The sequence below is a fragment of the Monodelphis domestica genome, chromosome 7 (genome assembly GCF_027887165.1).
Source record: "Monodelphis domestica isolate mMonDom1 chromosome 7, mMonDom1.pri, whole genome shotgun sequence".
NCBI classification, from domain to species: Eukaryota; Metazoa; Chordata; class Mammalia; order Didelphimorphia; family Didelphidae; genus Monodelphis; species Monodelphis domestica.
Window position 1 is genome coordinate 75,059,195 of NC_077233.1, and position 7,474 is coordinate 75,066,668.

Here is a 7,474-nt window from a genome sequence, read left to right on the forward strand (position 1 = left end):
CCACACCCTGGGCAACGGCTTCAACAGGCCGGCTAAACCTTGTGAGGGTAGCCATCGGGTCGACGTTGACCCCTGGTGAACTAGGGCTTTGCTCACCCAGCATGTGAAGACTGCTTCAGCGGAACAGGTGGAAGAAACCAACAAGAAGGTTCAACGGCTGAGATGGCGATGCAGCAAGGCACTGTGGAGTGCTTAGGGCGTGATGGAGCACAAAAGACAACACGGCCATCCAATGCAGCTGAGGAAGTCTCCAAGTCATGCCAATGGACCCAGGCTTCCAAAGCCGAGAGAGTGGGACTGTCTCTGTGCATCGACTTTTCCACTTAAATCTTCATGCACAGGTGTCTTTGTGCACAAAAACGCACAAAGACAATCGTCATCCTCGGTTCGAGAGACGACCAACAACAACAACTGATAATACTTAAGTCATTCACAGTTGATCATTATATATTATTACTATTTGTGTTATCCTGGTTCTATTCACTTCATTTCAAATTACTTTATATAAATCTATTGGGAATTTTTCTTTTGTGAGTCTCATTCATCATTTCTTATAGTACAATTCCATTAAAATCAATCATACACCACAACTTGTTTAGCCATTTCTCTGATTTCATAACCCATTGATAGAATTCTTTAACAAATTTATTAATTGAATTCATGATGTTGATCATAGGTTTTGAAAACAATACATCATTTTGGCAAACAGGACTATATTTTGCCGAATATCATTTTAATGTGGTGTTGCTAATACAGCCTAAGATTTTCAAATTATGTTGTAAATTTCTGGCATTATGATTTTAAACAGAGAAGTACTTCTGAAACCATTTATTATGACCCGACACTTCTACAGATGAAGTACTAAGAATACAGAAGATTAATCTTTGGGAGAACACAGAAGTTATAAGTGAAAGATTCAGGGTTTCTAACTCAGATCCTCTGCTTTCAAATCTGGCAAGTATATTCAATGAATGAGATAATTATGGATGTCCCTTTATCTATGCAGATTAAAAATAAACCACAAAAATTAATTAAAATTTTCATTGAAAATAATTCAAACCTTATTATTCCCTTTCTGCTTTTTTATGTCTATCATTCTGCACTCTGTCTTTGCTCTCTCTGTTTTGGTAGGAAGGAGACCTTTTGAAAACATGAGCTATTTTCACTGTTGTTTTCATGTCACTAATGCTTAGCCAGGAGAATTTCAGAGGTTATTTAAGAAAATGAACTTCACTCCCATTCTTTAGTTTATAAATGGGGAAAATGAATCCCAAAAAGACTAAATAGTAAACATTAGAGATATGATTTGGGGTTCTTAAATTATTGAGGTAGGGTCTTTTGGTGCATAAGTTTTTTTCAAAGATACCACAGTGCCTCCTTCTGTATTACTGTGTTTGAGCAGATCATTCTTTTCCAACTTACAAAAGAAATAAATAATTAGCAGGTATTCTATGGAGCAGAAAATTTAATAGAATTTTAAGGTTGACATATTATTTATATTACAATTGTTTTTTTCTGGTTGTGCATATTCACACTAAACTAAGAAAAAAACCTAAATATTAAATTAAAATTTATTAATCTCAAATTATATTTATATATAGAAATAAATTTGAGGTCACTTTCTTTGATCTTTTTCCCTCTCAAAATTATTTAGGACATTTTGAACACTACTGACTTAAGAAAAAAGATTTCTAGTTTGAGTGATTTAGTGGGAAAGTGTTCTTTTCCTTTTGCAAAAGCATAAGATAATAAATGTGATGTTACTAAAGAATGAAATATTCCAAATGCCTGATGATAAATAAAGTTTTATGAGCAGTTAAAATATATTCCAAAAATTTCAGGCCCAGGTTTAATTAAATTGACTTCTTATTTCAGAAATTGAAAATATTTCAAGTATTTTGCATTATTTAAGACTTTGGGTCTTGATATGTTGTTATTAATATTATTAGGTAATGAAGAAATTCTTCTTTAAAACCAAAACCACAATTAGCAACTATTATAACCATGATGAAAAGAGTCCTTCTAGGACTTCAGTTATTATATTATGAAATAACTTAATATTTCACTAATTCTAGTGATACTCGATATAACTCTCTATAGACCCCTTTAAATACTAGTCTTATTTTTACTAATAAAATTTTATTAAATCTACAAAGAATACCCTAACTATGTCCAGAAATCAAATGTACATTGGTTTGTTTTAAGATCGAACCAGCAATTACTGTGTCTTGGACAAATCAATATTGGACTGAGGCAAACTGTACAAAACTAACTTCAAATTAACTTTGAATTTCATTATGAGAAAAATACATAAAGAGAAGTTTAAAAAATTAGTCGAGCAATATCATGAAGTAATTTTTAATATGGTTTCTAGGTTACTGAAATAAACACAAATTAAACCAGTGCTCTCTATATTTCTGTATCCTATTACATAGCATCAGTTTCCCAAACCTGGTGGTTGATTTGGAAATTAATCAATCAAAAATTATTCAAGTAATTACATTATTCCATATGATACTCTGAGAATTCAAGGAAAGGGTTTTATTTATTCTTTATTTTTAAACAGTTACATCATAGTATCTCAAATAAAAGTCTCATATCTAAAATATATAAAGAGCTTTGTCAAATTCATAGAAATAAGGACCATTCCCCAATTGAAATGAGCAAAAGGTATGAACAGACAGATTTCAGATGAAGAAATCAAAATGTTGGTAAAACTAAACTTATCCAAACATTTTGGAGAGCAATTTGGAATTGCTTTCAGAAAGCTATAATATTTTGTAATGTGAATCTTAAAAACTGCTCAGACTACCTTAGAAGATTTAATTAAGCTATTCCCCCCCACAAAAAATTAAGCTATTCCCCATATTGTAACAAATGGAGGTACTTGGTCAGGAATGTATTGGGAACTTTAAAATTATTCCAGGAGAGTGCTTTAGGTGGAAGTTTAAAATTATTCCATGACAGTGCCATGACAGTGCCTTAGGGGAAGATAAAGTTATAAACTCCTGATGGAACAATGAAAAGTCCCTAACTCATACTTATAGTGAAGCTAGAACCTTAAGCTAGGTCTATTTTTAGATCTAATACAAAAAGGTGCTAAGTATCTATAAAGGTTAAATTAATCACTAAAAGGTCAAGCAACTTACAAAGGGCAAACTTAGTAAAGAGATGTGAAATACTCAGAAGATATAATCTAATCAGAGAAGGTATTAACAAAAGAAGATGTGAACTAAGAATGGTGAGTCCTGGGGAAAACGTCTACTGTGATTGGTAGATGTGAAAATTTAGGGGAGATGACATAGGAGAAAATTCTCTTTAAAAGGAAGGAGTTCGAGGTGGAATTGGGGGTTGGAATTTTGGCATTAGTGTGGAGGATCTGGCTCTCTGAACTTATTTGGAGTTTTGCTTGGGACAAAATCTTGTGGTGAGTGGATAAAAGACTGACTAGTCTATCTTAAGGATTAGGCCTAGGCCATTTAGCAGCTCTGGTGGCACACATCTGAAAATCAAGGGGGTGTCCATCAGTTGGTGAATGGATAAACAAATTATAGTATATGAATGTGATGTAATGCTACTGTGTTGTAAGAAACCATAAGCACATTAGTTTTAGTTGTTTCTGTATTTTTCCTTTTTATTAAAATATATTGCATTTTACAATTTACATGTAATACAAATTTTCAACATGTTTTCCAAAATCAAAAGGTTTAAGTTTTCTCCCTCTCTCCCTTCTCTCCTCCCTCTTAGAGATGGTAAGCAATTTGATTTTGGTTATACATGCATTAACATGCAAATCATACTTCTATAGTAGTCATTGTTGTAAAGAAATAGTTATATAAAGCCAAAACCTCAAAATAAAATTGTAAACAAACTAATGTGAAAGATAGTATGATTTGATCTGCATCTGACACAACACTTCTTTTGTCTAGAGGTGGATAGCATTCTTTATCATAAATCCTTCAAAATTGTCCCAGATCAAAACATTGTTGAAAACAGACAGGTGTTTCACAATTGATCACTGAGCAATATAACTGTTATTCTTTACACAGTTCTCCTGATTCTGCTAATTTCTTTCTGCATCAGCTCATGGAGAGCTTTCCAGCTTTTTATGAAATCATCCTGCTTATTTCTTATAGCACCATAGTACTTCATCACCAACATATACCACAATTTGTTCAGCCATTCCCTGATTGATAGACATCCTCTCAGTTTCTAATTCTTTGCCACCACAAAAAGAGATGCTATACAGATTTTTGTACAAAGAAATTCTTTCTCCTTTTTTAGCACATTAATTTTTTAAAAAACCTGGCAAGAACTATATGAGATAATGAAGACTGAAATAAAATAACATTATATACAGCTACAGATTTAATATTTGAAAAATAAATTGTGTATGTTAATCTCCAGAGAATGAACCAGTGGAAAAAAATGAAAGACATAATCTACATATTTTTCTGGATAAATCCCTTGGTGGTGTGGGAAGCAGACAGAAGGGATAAATAAAAACATATTTTTAAATGGAGTATATATTCTAAAAAGATCAAATCATTTCTATAATTAGTATTGTAAAATTAAAAAAAATGCTGCATTAATTGAAATGTTTACAAAAAGAATAATTTTTGGCATCATTAAGTTATTGGTAGTTAAACAATATAGCAATACATTAATCAACAAGTTTTCTCAATATAAAATTCATTTATAATGAAGATAAAGGAAAACAACTTCATTTGTACTTCTTATGTAACTTTAACCTTATTTTGTGGTTTTTTTTGTTGAACAATTAACTCCATTAAGGTACTTTGAATTCTATTCTTTTGGCTTATAGTTTGTCTTTTGGAAATTGAGAATAAAGTAATTTCAAATATATAATCATTTAAAATGAAAAACTATTTTCAAATTCTATTCCTTGAAGGAAAAAAAAAAGCACTGAATTTGGAATCAAACCTCAGGTTTAAATCTATCCCCATTGCTATTAGCATTGTGAACTTGGGTTTTTATTATCAGAAATAACCTTTCTGACTTACCTATAGGTATACATATATATTATATGATATATATAGGCATGTATATATATACATATATATATATATGGACACAAGCTTATAATTAGTATCCCTGCTTGATCACTACCTCTTTTATTTGTAAGCATATTAAGAAATGTAGAATGAGAGGTAAGAAAATATAACTTGACACCTGTAGGCTCAGAGAATAAATATACTCTGTAGTAGAGCCTGTAAACAAGGGAATTTTTTTTTTCCAAGACTTACAATGAATGCTGTAAGCCATAGATATAAGTGAAGAGCTACTGACCCCATATATATGACTGTGTGTGTGTGTGTGTGTGTGTGTGTATGTGTGTGTGTGTTCTCCCTCTCTGTTCATTCCCCTAAGCTAGGGCATCCTTGACCTCCTATCCATGCCCCAAAAAGATCCTTTGAAAATTAAAATAAAAGTAAAAAGAAATGAATGTTGAATTGGTAATTCTCCAGGTTCCCCAAGTGGCTTAATCAATGGGGAAAATGAGGATAAAGTGGGACCACCTAGTTTGCTTTGGAGAAATTCCACCATAAAATTTTGATTAGCTATTAAGCAGCATAATTTGTTCTCATGTTTCCATGTTGTCTTCCCAATCTCTTTCAATTCAATTTAATAAACATTTATTAAGCACCTATTATGTGCCACAGACAATGCTAATCACTAGAGACAACATATAAGAAAAAAATTATAAAAAGGTGATTCCTGCCCTCTAGGACCTCCCAATATAACTTGGGAAGGCAATACACAATAAGAAATTAAAAGGCATGGTGCATAAGAGGGTACCCAGCTTCAGTTTGTTTCATGGAGTTGAAAACAGACAGAACTGTAAAGAGACTCCAATCTCTATCTAAATAGTGTGTGTTGAACTCAATCAATGTTAAATGACAGTTATGATTATTACAGTAGGCTCAGAATGACTAATCATAGAATACAGTTTTTATAAGTTCAAAAAGAATTATTCAGAAATATTTAATTACTAAGCTTTGAAGATTAAGAAAGTCCTATTTGACAAGTAATATAGCAATATTAAGGGGAGAAAAATGTCATGTTCATAATAGAAGAAAAGTGAATAAAAATCTTCAATTACTTTTTAAATTGTATTTTTTATTTTCTGTTCTAACTTCTCTTCCTCCCTCTTCCTGTCCCCCAGCAATTGAAATGGCAAAAAATACATCCTTATTTTATATATGAAGGCATGAAAAACATTTCTGCATTAACTATATTGGGAGGGGGAATAAAGAATTAAGAAAACTATACTCTAATTTTCAAGTTCATCATTGAATTGTCTTGTGATGGATACCAGTTTTCACTGAATTCTTTGGACTTGTCTTGAATCATTGTCTTAATCAGAATAGTCCATTCTTTCTCAATTGGTCATTGTTATGATATTGCTGTTATTGTGTACAATGTTCTGATTCTATTCCATTCAAAATGCATTGTTTCATATAAGTATTCTCTGGTTTTTCTTAACCTACTGCTTCAATTTCTTAAAACACAAAAGCATTTCATCTTATTCATATACAATAATTTGTTCAGTCATTACCAAATTGATCCATTTTTATCACAAAATGATCTGCATTAAGTATTTTCATACTTATTGGGTCTTTTCCTTTTTCTTTGATCTCATTAGTCTAAGATAAGATAGTCCCTGACTAACTGTTTAATTCTTTTCTTATTCTCCAAAATGTAACTATAAACTACTTAAGGATATCATTTCCACTTGCTATTCAGAGGAAAAGTGGTAATTACTTCAAAAACTATCATATTACACTATGAAATTAGTTCTTCTTTATTTCTCCCCGACACTCTTCATCCATTTCTTAGCCTTCCATTTGGAGCTTCATGCTTCACTTAATCTGTACTCTCCTCTGTGATATACAAACAAGCAACAATTTTCAAAAGACAGACTCTGAAATTATGTGTTGTCCCTTAGAATTTGAAGATTCATACCATTAGGTAAATTGTCTTATATTTCATCAGATTTTTAAAAACATTGAAACCAATTGTCCTCTCAAATTAAAAAATATATTTAATGACCTTTTCTCAATGAAGAGGGACTTATTTTGTTTTTATTTTTCATTTTGGAAACCATTCCCATTTTTGACCACTTATGTATTGGTGAAAATTATATATCTTGGAGATAAAATTTCTTATCAGAGGCATTCTATCAGGTAACGAGAAAGACAATCAGGAAATTAACAATTGAAGCTAGAAAAGTAAGTAAATTTTATGATAAACATCATGAGATTCTCTAAATCAACTCAAAATAGATCTTTATTCCATATGATCATGCAAAAATAGTAAACATTAAAAGAAGAGAATTGGGATATATATGTTGGAAAATATAGCTTGAGATCAAGAAATTTAGAGTCCAAATATAATCAATACTTTCTTTAAAATAGAGTCAGACTAAAGATTTTATATGAACCCAACAATA